We start from the raw sequence: 17,280 nt of genomic DNA, 5'->3' as shown, positions 1-17,280 counted from the left end.
TGCGTTGTAACAGTGCGACAATAGTTGTCCATACGTATTACACGTACTTTAATTATTATGTTTGAAAATAACAGCCTAAGTTATTTTTACTACTTAAATGGCCATTTTGGAGTTTTGGAATAACGATTCTGGTTGTTTATAAAAACGCACAGTTATCTCAGTTAAATAATAATAGATACACCAGTTCAATTTTATTGCTTATAAGTCTGTATTATTGAAACATTTGAAAATTGACATCTGCCCTGGTCATATCTTTTAAGTGCTTGATTTCAAAATGTGATCAAGCGTGGCAAACGTCTACACTGAAAATACATGATTGAGTATTTTTTATCTTTAATCGGCTGATGTAAGTAGTAAATAGTAAATTATATTACCTCTGTGTGTTTTGTTTTTATGTAAAATTATCAACAATTCCCTCGAATTATTCGATTTTCCTCGTGTTATGTCTTGCATTTGGAAATCTTCTTGTCCTATCAAAGTGAAGTACTATCAAATTCAAAGTCCGATAAATCAAATTTGTTTGAGGACAACAAACAGAGCAATGTCGATTATTGCCGTTGTTTATCTATCTACTGACTATTAGGACAAACGAAAGTTTATTGACCAAATTGACAGTTTACCTCTGTACGTGAGGTAGAAATCAAAGTATCATATGTGTTTACGTGCTAGAGCATTCACATAATCACATCCAGGTGTTGTTTGATCAAACAATAAACAACGTTTTGTTTTTTCTTTCGAGAAAGGTTCGTATACGCGTTAAAATGAATTTGTTTTAGCACCTGTCTTTGCGCAAATTATAAAATACAAATGCACCAGGTTTTCTTGTTTAACGATACTAAACGGATACTTAACCTTATCAAAAAAGTTTGTTTTGATACAAATATAGCCTTCCATTTGTAAATGAATATGTTTTTATAAGACGCTATTGGAACATGTAATGTACATGTATCAAAGTGGCGCTAACATAAAAGAGAAGTTCTTGCAGCTGTAAGTTTTGCGTGGAAATCATGACTTGCTCGAATGTTTGAGACTATTTGGAAAAATGACAATAACAAACTGTCAACCATCTCAAAAATAAATAAAACGAAATACAAATACACGGAACTCTTAAAAGATAGAGGTATGATCAGGTTCCTTTGGGGAGTGAGATCCTCTGCTGACCGGTCGCACCCGCGCCGTGTGCTCTTTGTCGTTTTGGAAAAAATCCCGGAAAAGTCCGTAGACAATTAGGTGATTTAATAATTAGTATGAAAAACGTCAGTCAGCATGCAGTCCAGTGGAAGCATGTATTTGCTGACAAGGTATTGCTGTTTTATGAGCTTGTTTGTAAGTAGTTTGCCTCGCCTTAGAAAGAGCATGCCGTTTTGTATCGAATTTATCGAGAGACAAAATCACCATATGCAGGTATTGGAAGTATTTTGCTATATAAGTAAGGAAAGTTGACAATAGAAAAATTCAAGTCATCATGTTTATCATAAAGTTTTATTTTTAGGTTACCATCGATGTCCATTTCCAGTAAAATATCCAAATATGAAACAGATGATGCAGACTCTGTGGTATCATTTATTTCAAGTTCACTTGAATATATCGAGTCGAGGTAAGTATGGAAAGAACAGTTGTTAATTGATAATATGTCGTCGATATATCCGAATGTTGTGTTGAAGGTCACAGCAATTGGTTTTTTTTACGTACATGATTTTGACTTATTCTGCTTCATAAGAATACAAAAACAGGTCCGCTAACAATAGGCACAACTTGTTCCCATGGGAATTCCAACAGATATTTGGAAGACTTGATTTCCAAAAACTACGTAGATGTTGTCTATCAAAAACTCAAGCATCTTTTTATGACAACTCAGAGTAATTGTGTGTGTAATCAGAACAGGTTTTAACAATATATTTTGTTAGATTTCCAATGACAAAGTAACAGAATTGGGGTCAATTACTTTGAAAAGTAATTAATTACTTTCAAATACATTGACAATTTTATCAATTACTTGCAATTACAATTGCTTTGATTTTTTAAAATGTAATTAATTACTCTCAATTACTTTGATAAATGTAATTAAATACATTTCAATTACTTTAATTTTATTTTTTTGAATCTTGAGAACATATACGTATATTAACAGCATTTAGATATACAGGGCTTTATGCACGGTTATGTTTTTAAAAGTTGTATAGTTCGATTGAGATCAGATTTCTTGAAAATTTCGAGAACAATTTTCTTTAACATTAAAAGAGTTCATTTTTGGTTCTGAATAATATTTTCTCTAATATAGTGAATTAATTTTTAATCACGTATTAAATAAATGTTTATTCAGAAAGTACAACTTTTAGCAGTACAGCATATCAGTATATAAATAATAATTGCTACAATTCACAAGAATGAGATATTTTGATTCCCTTGAGTCTAAAATCAATGGGGGTTCTTGGGTTTTGGAGGAGTTCACACCTCCACAAAATTAGATCTTTACCTATTGCCCTGGGCAGTGTGTTATGCTGTATAAACATATGAAACATTATGGGACATTTAATTATTGTATAAACGAAAGTCCATGCCAAACATGTATAAAATCTATTTATCATTATAAGATACCTTTTTTTTTAATTTTAAACTTGGAAAAAAGTAATTGAGATGTAATTGAAAAGTAATTGAAAATACACAATATTTCTTGAATGTATTTAAATACATTCAATTGCTTGTAATTGAAGACAGACTCAATTACCAATTACTTTCACTTACTTTGAAAAATGTAATTAGTTACACTCAATTACAAATACTTTTTTCAATTACCCTAACCCTGCAAAGTAAGCATTTTTAGGACTGTATATTTTAAAAGGCAGTCGACCAAAACATAAATTTAAACATAAATTTGACTTATAACGGCGATCTCAACAGTCATTTCTTTACACAGCATTTCTTTATGCTTTAGTGTACCTTTAAATGTTTTTGTTATAATTGATACTATCTCAGAACCATCCCAAATGGTCACCTGTTTTAAAAATCACAGTTAAATGAAATGTCCACATTTTATTTTATATACAGTTGAAAGAGGATGAATGTAAACAATCCATCGGGCAAATTAAACCACGACACATTAAATAATGTGATCAGGTGGCAAATTTAAAATGGAAATTGGAACAAAAATTGTTAGGTTTTTAAATCGTAAAGAAAGAATACTCATAGTTGTAAACATATTTTCGGGAGTTTCTAGCAAACTGTACTTTTTTTTAAAAATACGCTTCGCAAAATCACCCCGCTTGCTTTAGTCAAAGAGAACTGTCAAATTCAGTAATGAGCATGGTACCTTTAGCTCAAATAAGGTTAACAGCGTCATTTCTTGAAGGTTTTACACATGTAGAATAAAATAAAATTACTAAGATTTTTCTAAGATTACCAAAGACGTTAACCATGATTACATCAATTTGAAATTGTTTACCAAAAAGGAGTTATATTTGTGACCTGCTCAGTCTATCGCAAATCAAAAAAAAAATAATTATAATAATACATAAATAAAAAAATGAATAAATAATGCGATAAAATCGCCCATATTGACGCACTTTGGAAAAAAATCAGGGTGTTGTACTAAATACTAGATGCGTTTATACATACATGTAGCATGATAAATTTAATCTTGTTTAGGCAAATTGGATAAGTTAAAAATAGAACCCATGGGACTCTCACTGAAAGAGTCATATAAGCTAACGTAGTTAAACAATTTATACATTAAAAAGCATTTCTTTGGCTTTGTGTCACTCAAAGAGGTCATAAACCCCATAAACTTATTGACAATGTGTAAAATCTCACCGTTCATCTTTCATCTTTTAATTATGTTAATATGTAGGCAGCAAATGTACTCCTTTAAAATTATCTTTCATGTGGTACAAGGCATTGAGCAATGCCAGAAAGGAAATGATCATTGTATTACATATTTAAAATTGTTATATTTAATGTGCTTCGGAACAAACATAAGGAGAAAACAATACTAGCATAGTTACGTTAGTTTTGTATATCAAAGGTAATACATGTATGACCTTTTGTAGAATATCAGTGCAAGGACAAAGAACATACCCTTAGTTAATTACATTTAAAAATTCTTGTTCAATGTACTTTCTCATTTTTTGGGAGTTGATTTTAATCAACTCTCCTATGCAGTTACTCTGGCAAACCGAAAGTGAAACAGTGTTTGGACCTAAGCACAAATCATCACCGCTGACAAGTCTTAGTTCTTGAATATAATAGAAAAATTCGATGTAATGTATGCTGAAGCATTGTTTTTCAAGGAAACTTATCTATATAAACACTTTGAAAATAGTCAGATTTTATATAATACGAACAATTGAGATATTTTTGTAGTCTCATGTATTCCTACGCCAGAGTTTAATATAGTCTCGTTCAACCAAACGCTTGGCTCTCTCCGTAAATCTCCGACAAACAGAGAGGCTCTCTTGCTTGTCGGAGATTAACGGAGACAGCTGAGCGTCTGGTTGAACAAGACTGGAGTTAAATATCAATAGTGTTTGGATCCATACAATTTTTAGAATTGCTTCGATTACTAATACATAGTTTAAAATCTATCTTTAAATATTACACAACATGATTCATATGGAGTTTCTCTAAATTCTTGTCTGAAAAGTTTAATTAAAATTCATATTAAAAAAAAGTGCGTGATTTGAATACCGACTAGAAACTAATAGCCACGCAAGATAAGTTGGTTTTAAAATAAATGATAATCGATAATGATATGCTATGGCATGCTATGGTACGATATGAGGATTGCGATTCTATAAGATTGTATGCTATGATATGAGATTTCAATCTATGGTATGAGATTTCAGTGCTATGCTATGAAATTTCAAAGATATGATATGCTATGGTGTATGTTGTAAAAGATGCTTGAACTGACTGTATATGTTTGGGAGACATAGATGGAGGATGGATACCTTTCTTTTGTAATCACGATAACACGAACATGTTTCGAACACGTTTTTGTAACCGAGGTGCAATTATTGCAGCAATCATTCTTATGATGTAAATATTAAATTATCTCACTTTCTGGAAAGGAGTTCAATACCAGAGGATGATGTTCGCATAAATTGATTTTGATCATAAAGACAAAGATAATGCACCGAAATTTTTTTTATTTTTTTATTTTTTTTAATTCATTTATTGTTATAACTACCTCTTTTAAAACTTCACAAACCACACATTTACTGGCTTAAATGCCGTTTGTTTAGATATTCATTACATGCGTATATTGATTAATTAATCAGAACTACAACTATTACATAGCATATTTTGTCATTGATAAACAGACTGACTGCACACTTATCAAACTTGAAAGGTTAGAAAATTAATTTTTTAAAGCTTTGCTCGGGGTTTCTGCATAATAAAATTTACCCTGTGTTATAAAAGTCATATTGAACACCAACATACAATTAAAAACACTAGGTAGATCCAAATGTATATAATTGCTTTATTGATTTGAAGCATTAAAATTCATAGACTAGAAGTGGGTTTACCAGGCTATGATATGCTATGAGATTTGAAACAAAACACATCCATACACATTAGAGTTTCAAACATATTGAAGTAGAATAAAATGAAGCCAAAGTTTCCCAACAAATGTGCAATGTGAACATTTATTCTTTAAAAAAAATACATTTAAAACCCAGTTAAAATCATGCTGTTTAATATGCTATGGTATCATTTGACGAAAGAGAATCTATGAGATTTTATGCTATTGTATAAAATTCCTATGTCATGCTATGAGATTTCAATTCTATGCTATGTTATGGAGTATGTTGTAAAAGAGTGTAGCATATCATCAAAATTGTATATCATAGCATAGCATAAAATTACAAAAGATATACATGGAATGACTGTACTCTTTTTGAATAAATGGAATAACTTTAATTATAAAAGTTTGAATAGCACCGTTTTGGCATATTTGCTCGGCATTTATGTTTCGACATTTCGATGTTTGCTAAAAAGGTTGATTGAATCTGTTTCAAATGGACAAAATAATGAATAAAAAATGATCATTGACAAATAAATAAGTAGTTGGGGTTAATATTGATTTATATTGCATTTATTCTGGGGGGTTTTATGACTCAGTGGATGGACGTCAACTTATATCTGTAATAAATGAATTATGCATGAAAAATAACATTGCTTTTAATATGCATGATTGCATGTCTTCTTCTTTTTTATTACATAGTAATGAAAAATTTCGAATAAAATATCTATTTCGTTAAAACCTGGCCTTTCCAATTCTTTTATTCAAATTAGTTTTAGTCTTATAGGCCCATGTTTACAGAAACCATTACTATGTCCTTGCAAACAGCTCTTATTATAAGTAATTAGGACATATTCTAGTTTGCTTATGTCAAATGTACAGATAGAAGTGAAAGCAGGATTGGGTTCTGTTAATATATTTTACAACATTGTCAAATATGTTAATTATCAGCTAGTCCGGGATATCTTATTTATGGCAATATAATGTATAATGAATTAAATAAAAAAGAATTCAGCATATTTTATCAAATGTTAATATATTTTAATAGTAAATGTATATAATGCCAAATTATATAACTAAATTCAATCAACTTGTTGTAAGAAGACTTGATTCTTATTAGCATGTGCCTATGTGAATGAACAAAGAAATAAAGAAACTTTGTCAAGCCAAACTGATAAAGCAAGGTTAAACCCGATTGAATAAATTATTTAATTATCACTCAAGCCCACAGAGAAATACACAGAAAGACACCCCCAAAATATATGTTCGAATCAGTGCTTTTACCTAATTGTAACGTAAACAGTCCAAGGTTTTCTCTAATACAATTTAATTTCATCATGTATGGTCAATGCTGTACTTATGTTGCGTTTTCTATTCCATATATCATAATTATTTCATTGTTAGATGGCTAGGTTATAGATAAACATTTAATTATTTATCGTGAGCGCTCTAACTCTTGGTGCATTTTTTGATTTTATAAGCGGATACTGCATTACAAGATATTGCTATACACCCCTTAAAATTGCTTTTTCCCCCTACAATAAGTGAAAATAAAAGGTATGAGATCATAGTGCTAATCGTTAAAACATGGACTCTTTAATTAGCAAAGCTTACTCCCGAAGCCTGTATTTGGATAATTTTGAATACTCTCCTACTACACCTCACAACTAATGCAAAAAAGGTAACATTTCAAAATTAATCAAGATTAAAAACAACAAATAGGAGATCGTGAAATGAAAATTCAGTGAACAGAAGAGTACACTAACGATTTTTACTCATAAATCAAGACATTTTGCAAATAAACTACAAAACGTCTGCACCAGAGTAACTGCTTTCACCTATGGTATTTCAACACGTGTAAGATGATGTCCGTGAGTTATAATAAAATTTTAACTGTTAAATAATTATTGTGAATTAAATCAAAGACATAATTTCATTTTCGATAAACAAGCCCGAACCAGCAAAAATGAGAATAAGCTGCAGGGCGGACACGCTTTGGTGGATTGCAGTCAGCGATAGTAGTTTGTTTCAAAATATATACTTGCAATGAAATGATGTTGAATGATTTTTTAAACAACGAATATATAAACTGGTTATTTATTCAGAGTATGCATAGAAGTTAAAATTTCACAAATGTGTGTTGAATAAATCAAATGAGCCAGTTCGTTTCTTGAATACGAGATTTTAGTTTGTTTAGTCTCTCTCTCTCTCTCTCTCTCTCTCTCTCTCTCTCTCTCTCTCTCTCTCTCTCTCTATATATATATATATACGCGAAGCACGACCTACGTTGAGAAAATGGGATGAAACTTTCCAAACAGGGGAAATCCCAGAACGCTAGTTGACTAAATGACGTCATGGCAAAAAGTGTAGAACGAATTTATCATGAATCGCCGAATTATATCTTCAATTAACATCTATATATAATAAAACAAAGTTTATAAATAAAGTGGGATAATTAAGAGCAATTTTAGTTTTGATGGAAAGAAAACTTATCTAATCGGGGTGTCCCAGAAACGCGGGTTGACTATTATCGGTCCCAATATAGCCTCGATTCATATTTTACTAAACTACTCGGTATTTATAAATACCTCAGAGTTCAGACGATGATCATTCAAAAGTATGAACATTTTCCAATATTTTTTCTTTGAAACGCCGCCACTATCTCATCACGGTTCCATACACGGCTAAAAATGTGATGTCTACGAAAATAGCGCGAGGTATTCTGAGTGACTTCCAAATATGTAAACATTTCCAATATAAATCTCCGTAAAAACGAGTAAAAAAGTATGCTGTGTGAATGAATTTATCTTGGATATTTTCATTTGTATCGATTTCGATTGCACTTAATTCACTGGTATGTGTATGTGTATTCTTATTAAAAATCTTCCAAATGTGCTACATTAATATCTTGTGACATATTACAATTAACGTCTTTATAACGACATTATAATCATGTATTTAGTTTTTAAGAAATATACATGGGAGTAGAGAAGAAGATTTTCTAAGATTAAATACATTTTTACTACATTGTATATGGCCAGTTTGTCCCCACCCTAGAGCGAGAACCTCTGACCCATTGGTCATAAATTTCACAATTTTGGTAGAGGCTTCGTGGACATCATAACTATGCAACAAGTTTTTTCCTCACATGTGTGGGAGTAGAGAAGAAGATTTTTTGAAATATGTTTTTTTTTCATATTTGGCCCCACATGTGGCGCCCCGGGGTGGTAGAGCCATGAATTTCACAATTTAGATTTAACTTATCAAAGAGATGCCTCACACTATAAGTGGTAACAATCAGCTTTTTATTTTTTTTAAAAGAAGAAGTTCAAAATGTAAATTGTTAACGCACGACGCACAACCACGGACGAAAAAGGAGAGCAATAGATCACGTTAGTTTACTTTGGTGACCTAAAAACAGGGAAGTTGATTAAAGAGGGGTGACCCCCCCCCCCCCCAACTTTAAAAAAAATCTTTTAACTGAAAATTTTATTTGGAACAGCAATAAAAATGATAATGTAATTTGACATCAAAAACAAAATTTAGACATGCGATGCACTAAATACCTACTCACTGGTTCGAATTTTTTTAAAAAAATTAAGTCCACATACATACATAAAATCAAGTTCAGTTAAGACCCCCCCCCCCGTCCGCTCCTTCAAATATTCTGCCATGCAGTTAGTTTTTTATTTAATTTTAAAGATTAAATTAAGAAAACGATTACCAAAAAATTCGGACACAGTATTTACAACAATGAACAAAGAAAAATATGGTTAAACATATTAACATTGTATCATAATTTTAATGTACAAAGTGTTTATTCCCCCGTCTGCGAGCGGAATATCAGCTAGAATTATACATGTTTTAAAAACAAGGGTATAATGCTAACCTTTTTAGTGTATAATGTATATGAATATATTAACTCAAAACTCATTCTGTTGACTTTTGACTCATTTTGACATCCTTTAATAATTGATTGACTTTAATTGAATTTCCTAATCCAAACTATCGATTTTCCTTCTTTTTTTATTTTGTCGTAGCATCAAATATGGTTTATGGTTTCGATTTGATAAATTTAAGGTTGTATGGGGCACTCTATATTTTGACTTATATCCTTTCGAAATAAACAATCAAGTCGAGTATAATTTTATCGATGTTTTCCTTGCAAATATTATCACCTAGCAATGTAGCCTTTCAACGAATCTGTATGTCATGAGTTCAAATCCCGCTGGGGCATTAAAAATGTTGACCTTTTCCAACATCATAGGGGAGCTAGATTGTCCTGGCTCTTTTTAGACATTCTTGATTTTCATTAAAAAAAAAGAGTTCCATATTAAAATACAGGAAATACCCAAAAGAGATAGGGAAATAATAGCGCAAATTATTTGGTTTCGTCAAAAACAATTTTAAATTCAATATTTTCAATCTAAATCTTTTTGATAATGTTATAATACAGGTTTGCAAAAGCACAATTTCTGCCTATAATCAGTTTTTGAATATTTAAGTTTGAAGAAAAAAAAATGCCTTATTAGGTCTTGGTGGTATCAAACCTACAACCAACAAAATGGTAGTTCTATATGGTTCCGTAATGTGCGGAGCTTTAACCACTGAGCTACTAGTATTTCAGTCACAACAAATTGCGTTGTTTCAAATATTATACATGTATGATAGCGAGTCATCTCTCCGCGTTTTTGATCACTGGAATCGGTTTGTTTTTCCATTAGGCCCTCATTGGGTTACGGCAAAAATCTGGAGCAAACACCCACTCGATAAGATAAAGGACATTCTAAAAATATTAAACTATTTGTATACACTTGTAGAAAATTTGTTTTAAAACAATTGAATACTCACCACAGATAAGTAAAGATAATCCGTGGAAAAAACAAAAATGTTTTTTATCCATTTTCGTTGAAGACATACTCGATCAGATGAAATGAATGCGGTGGAGGAATGGATATCACTAGATCAAAATTAATATTGACGGATATCGTTGCGTTTTAGCTCATCTAATATTCAAGCAAACGACTGTATTTTTTTTATTTACAACAAAACAATTTCTAGACTACCGTTTTAATCTAACTTGCGCAGTGATGTGAGTAAATGTCAGGGGATGGTTTCGAACGAATTGCTTCATCAATTTTTAATAAAGCGTTCACCTTCCGTTTTCATTTTTTCTTTAATGGTGTATTTATATGTTGCTATAAAATGCTGAATTTTTAAAATAAAAACTTAAACCTTTAAATGTCATGCGATGTTTTGATGATTTGGTAGTATTATAGCATTTATTTTTAGCCTGTGGGACAAGAAACCAATAGACACGACGCTCGCTCGATCAACTATATATATTAGATCACATAGTATTATAATTACATAATTTTCAATAATTGTGCCTGCAATTAAAATAATTGATATTCTTTCATCATTACTATAAAGCAGACCCTGCTTGTGCCCAAAGAGTGCACATCATTTGACAGATACTAATATTCAAGGAATGAAATTAGTATTTTCACGCGTTGGAAATTTTACTGTTTTACCACGCATTGATAATTGAAATATATTCGCAAATATATACTAGACGTAAATATCACAACATAAACATTGTTTCTCAGTGAAATTATCAATAAGAAATATTTACCTTTCAATTTGTAGGGACCGAGTATGAAGTAAATGCGAATATTTGTGCATTTAAAAGTTATCAAAAATTCGTTTGAAATTTAAAAACTAATCAATGGTGTTCAATGCTCAATGAGGTACAGCATGCTTGAGTTTCTGATAGACAACATCTATGTAGTTTTTAGAAATAAAGTCTTCCAACAATCTGTTAGAATTTCCATGGGTACAAATTATGCCCAATTGTTAGCAGACCTATTTTTGTATTCTTATGAAGCAGAACTTGTACATGAAAAAAAATTCACTCGCTGTGGCCTTCCATTCAACATTAAGGTATGTTGACGACGTATTATCAATTAACAATTGTTATTTCCATACATGTACTTACGCCGACTCGATATATCCCAGTGAACTTGAAATAAAAGATACCACTGAGTCTGTGTCATTCATTTCATATTTGGATATTTTACTGGAAATGGACATTGATGGTAACTTAACAATAAAACTTTATTTTAAACGCGATGACTTCAATTTTTCTATTGTCAACTTCCCTTACTTATGTAGCAATATATCTTCATTACCTGCATATGGTGTTTTTGTCTCTCGGTTAATTCAATACACAAGGGTATGCTCTTCGTGTGAACAATTTCTAAGGTGAGGCAAGCCACTGAAAAAGAAGTTGATAAAACAGGACGATCAACAGTCTCGTTTGAAGTCATCTTTTCGTAAGTTCTATGGTCAATGCAACGACCTTGTCAGCAAATACAATCTTCCACTGAGGTGCATGCTGACTGAGGTTTTTCATACATATTGTTAGACCATAATCATCTAGTTGTCTACCGACTTTTCCGTTTTTCCCTATTACGACAAAAAGCACACGGCGGGTGTGACCGGTCAGCAGAGGATACTCACTCCTCCTAGGCACCTGCAATTATCAGCTGATCCTACCTCTATATTTTTAGAGGTCCGTGTCGCTCTGATTTGAATTTGCATTTCGTTTTATGGATTTTTGAGATGGTTAACAGTTCGTTATTGCCATTTTTTTTCATCGAAAAAAGATACAATTTAGTAATCTAAAAAAAACTTAATAACCGAGCACATTTCTTTAAATGTTTATTACAAAAATGACCAGTAATATCAAATACTATATTTATGTGACGTCAATTTTTTTTTCCCAAAAATTGTTTATTGGCTCACCATATGGTACATACAATAACAATAATATTAAACATTGTACAATAGAAGGGATTTGGTCATACGTCACCCCCTTGTATATATGTAATTCTATAATAAAGATCATTGCATAGAACTTTTTCAAATACAAAAAAAAATACCAAAAAAAAAACCCCACAAGAAAAAAAGATTGCTCCTAGATTTAGAATGAAGAGAGAAAAAAAGACACAGACTGATCAACGATATGGAAAGTAATCTGACCTAATAAACTTCAAATCTTAAACTACAATTTCCGGTACATTCAGACTTTATAATTCACAATTACTCATGTATATAAATGTTACAATCTGGCTAGTAATGGCTACCAGATTTCTTTACAATATGTATTTTTGGTTTGTTGAACATAGGTAACTTTCTTTGGCATGAATCTTATTTTTCAGATAGTAAAAACAGTAAACTGAACTTGTCTGCCAGGTGATTTTGTACGAGTTAAATGGATAAAACATTTTCCTAGCAAAATACTATAATTTAGTGGAATATTGTTGATATCATAACAACCAAAAGTAGCATCTTTCATAGTCAAATGATTAACAATTTTTATTGTTGTTGCCACCAATATATTAAGTCTTTCCAAAATATCTTCGATATGTTATGTTCTTTGCAGTTTTTGCTCGGGATCATATAAATATTTCGTTTATTTGAAATATTGTCAAAACATTTTTCACCACCATCGAAATTAGGAACATTTTTACTTTTTAAGCCTGATTTAATTGTATATATAAATTAGGTCAATTGGTAGGTTTCACCTCACAAGATTCAAATGGTTACTAATTTTCTCTCCCAATCATTTGTCTGATATACTAAGATTGTAGTGATGTTTCACTTGCGTCAAGCCTTTTTTAACATGCATATACATACAACTACTAATTAGTCTATACGTCGAAGGGGGAGTCTTCAAGCCATTAGTTTTTAAATAGTTGTTACTCTAATTTTGTAGCTTTAAAACTGCTGATTTGTTGATACTTTTACAAGTGATATTGAATTAAGAATCACAAGTATTTACAACAGCGTCTATGTAAAGAATTTAATCCAGTGGTTTTATAATGTTCAAGACATTTCACTTAAAAGTTAATCATGACGTCATATCTTACGAAGTACAGACAAGCGACTTTCAACAGATCGAAGAAAATACAATAGGGTAGCATTAACATACATGTACCAGCGCAATTTTTCTGAAGTGTAATTATATGGAAAAAACCAAGATACGTTTATGTATATATTTACTTGTACGTATCTGGTATTTCTAAACGAACAAATCTATTTTAAAAAAAGAAAACGTTTATCTAAAAAAATATGTCAGATTCAAATAAGCATGTTGATTTTTTCCCTTAAACTCTTTCTATAAAAAAGATACGTTGATTTTATTTAAAATTATGTTTGATACACAGATAACGTTAAATTCCTTTAAAGATTAACTTAAAATAGCTATAACATTTTCATTAATTTACATGATACTAGTCTCTATACCTATATTGCCATTCAGCCTCCAGACAATTAAGTAATAATCAGTTAAATGACGAATACCAAATGTTTAATATCTTATAAAAAGCAAGAAACCACCCCCGTAATTATAAAAACAAACAAAAAGAATTCAAATTGTTTATCCAACTCGCTTTATGTTTTCTATCCATTCGCCGAGGCTCTGCGGTAGAAAATGACTAACTATAAAATCTATATACCATCATCGAAAATCATGATATATCCGATATATCTTTTTGAAAGTTTAAAGAAAAATATACCAATCGAACTTGAAGGGAAATTTGTAAACAAGACTTCTAAAAAGTCAATCGTATGACCTTTGATGCAATAAAACTCAAAAAGGTTTGTTTGATCTAATAACTTGGACCATGATTAAGGTAAAGTCGGTCTTTCACACATATGCTAAAAATTCATTAAAAATGTTTCTGGCTAAAATAGCTGAAGACGTCGAGTTTCGGACATCAAGCGTGGATGTTTCCTTTTTTTAAATTGCAAATCGTAAGGTGTTTCGACCGATATTGCAGTTTGAGCAGTGTTTGTTGAAAACTTCCTTGAACATCCGTATCGGCTGATGTCCCAAAGAAAGTGGAGAGTGCATTTTTGGACAGTCGTTGGGGAAGAATGCTGGCGTCCTTTGTTGTGTTATTTTGCAGTATGACTGTTGTCAAAGCCGATATCATCATGTCATTGTAATCATTGATAGTTGCAAAAATTAAGAAATAAACTAAACAAATAAAACTGATGAAATATAAGAAATTATACAGCCGTTACAAATTTGGTTTTTTTTACATTCATAATTACATTTAATGTAGCATCTAAAACCAGTATTTGTTAACTATAATATTAAAGTAAAAACGTATTAATCTGCTCACAATTGGGAAACAACATTTTCCTTACGCATTGGCCTACAATAAAAAATATGCACGTCGATTGATATGATGAGAATACCTTTCATCACGAGCAAAGAATGCAGACACATTTTGTGATAACAATACCACCGGAAATAGTTCATTCTTCTAATTTATTTCCATTCAATAGGTCTTTTTGGTTTTTAAGGGGGTGATTTCAAGAAAAGACAAACTGTAAACTTTCTTTGTTAAATTACGTTAAAGTAGCAATTTTAATCAATATTCTTTGAAGTGCTTATTGATTTAAAAATCAATTCATGAATAAATCTTAGAAATGATCTCTCTTTTCTCAAATAAAACAAATCATGTATACCAAACATATGTTCATATATGTACTGTAAACACATATAAATTAAATTGATTTTTGTGCTAATATTTTTATTTTACATGTATCTGGTGCATAGATATAATCGACCTTTTTTACGATTGACTTTCCCATACTTAAAGACGATGCATATGTTTCAAATGAATTTTAACTATAAAAATAATGCTTATTAATTCAAATTTAAGTAGCAGGAAAACCCATTCTTAAAATCGATAGCTTTGGCGTAAAGATTTCATTATCTGTTTTGTACTTGGTAATGGAGAGGAAACAAAAATTACTTTAATTATTCAGTTGCATTAACTGACGATAAATGACCAGTAGATTCACCGAAACATAAAATGTAACTTTCAACAGCTGTTGATTTTATTTGCTCGCTATACATAGTTATGTAATTCTATTTTTAGGTAACAGAATAAGAATGCAGAAAGATGTCAATGTGGAAAAGTCAAACTTTTACAAAATATATGACTGCATTAATTTGTATCTGAAATATATATTTTAAGAGTGGTTATGTTTAAATTTTGTTTATTCAAATTCATCTCATCTTATTGATTTTGTTGTAAAACGTACAATTATGTACCATAACAAAGAGTGAACTATTTCTTATTTTACCTAACTCAAACATGTAAGATAGTTTTATACAAAAAATCAAATCGGTAAACCATGAAAATCCATTTCGAGTGTAGACCTGCACACTGCATGGTTACGTAATATGCATTTATGGGATTATCTCGGTAAATGAGTTCATATCAAAAACTATGTTAAAGTACGTGATCATTAATGCATTGAGAGAAATCCATAAGTCTTTATAATTCTAAAACAAAAATTGTGATTTATGGGGCCCTGGTCAATGTCGAATAGTTTGATTTTCTCTTTAACACAAATTGCCTATCAGCGGATGTTGATAAAAGAATTATATATCTGGTTAAGGGATTTCAACAGCGTGTTTTATATTATGGTGTCGATTTATTGATTTCAGGAGAAGAAATACAATAGAGAAAAGTCAGGACATTAGTAATGAATATTTAATGAATTGTCTAATTTAGAAATGCAGATTGGAGCTGTGTAACAGTTTTATTTCCGAATAATTAATAAGTCATGGCGACTCATCAGTATAGATCAATGTTGAAAATTAGCTGATGAAGGTGATACAATTCTATTTATTTTTGTTTTGTTTAAGTATTGTTTTGTTTGTTTGTTTGTTTGTTTTTAGATACCTATCAATGATTTTTGTCCAACAACCATAGCAAAACTACATGAAACACACTTCACTTTCATAATAAACAAGTGGACATTGTCATTCTTCAGCTTTTTAAGACATTGAACTGATTGGTTAGACAATATATGCTTTATTTAATTCCAACATATCATATATCAAATAAGACATATCATATTTAACTTAATGTGGCACGTTGTAGGGCCTATTTTCGTAACTTTATGTCTGATCTCTCTCTCTCTCTCTTTCTCTCTCTCTTTCTCTCTCTCTCTCTCTCTCTCTCTCTCTCTCTCTCTCTCTCTCTCTGAAATTACGGGCAATACCAAAGTCCCTGATTTTATAAATTCTACACAGCATTTACAAACAAAATTCACATGCCTCCACAGTCAACCTTGATATGGGTTACATGTATGCGTATTGCATTATGTGTAACTCCATTATGACAACTATATAAGTAACGTCCAGGGCTTAGTATTCACTGCTTGGATTTAACTATAGAATATTAGTTCAATTTCAATGTTCTATCCTAAAGTAACAAATGAAAAAAAATCGAAATTTCTTTAGATATAAACTTTATCTGATTTCATGGTCAAGCAGAGAATTACAAAACAATTAATTATTAATAGAAATAATTTAAAGAGACATGCTTTAAACTACTAGTATTATTTTCTATAAACATGATCATGAGTTAAATATCTTAAAGTTCTTGTCCAGCTTTGACTAGAAAAAATGTCTAGAATGTCCACAGTCTCTCCATAAAGCGGCATAAGCAAGTTCTTGAACTCTTCTTTAAAAAAGGTGTTAAAATCAATATAGGTATCGGGATTGCTTTTTCCTATTTAGTACAGAATGCTAATTTTTTTTATTCTCTGCTGAATCCATCTAAAGCCGGAAAGTACGGGGATTTTTTTTTAAGGACGACGGATCTTATTCACTTCTGTCCACAATAGTGAATTTCATGAAAATTTTATATGCAGTCGAGTTACTA

This window comes from Crassostrea angulata, chromosome 8 (assembly GCF_025612915.1).
Source record: "Crassostrea angulata isolate pt1a10 chromosome 8, ASM2561291v2, whole genome shotgun sequence".
Taxonomy (NCBI): Eukaryota; Metazoa; Mollusca; class Bivalvia; order Ostreida; family Ostreidae; genus Magallana; species Magallana angulata.
This window is presented reverse-complemented; position numbering follows the sequence as displayed.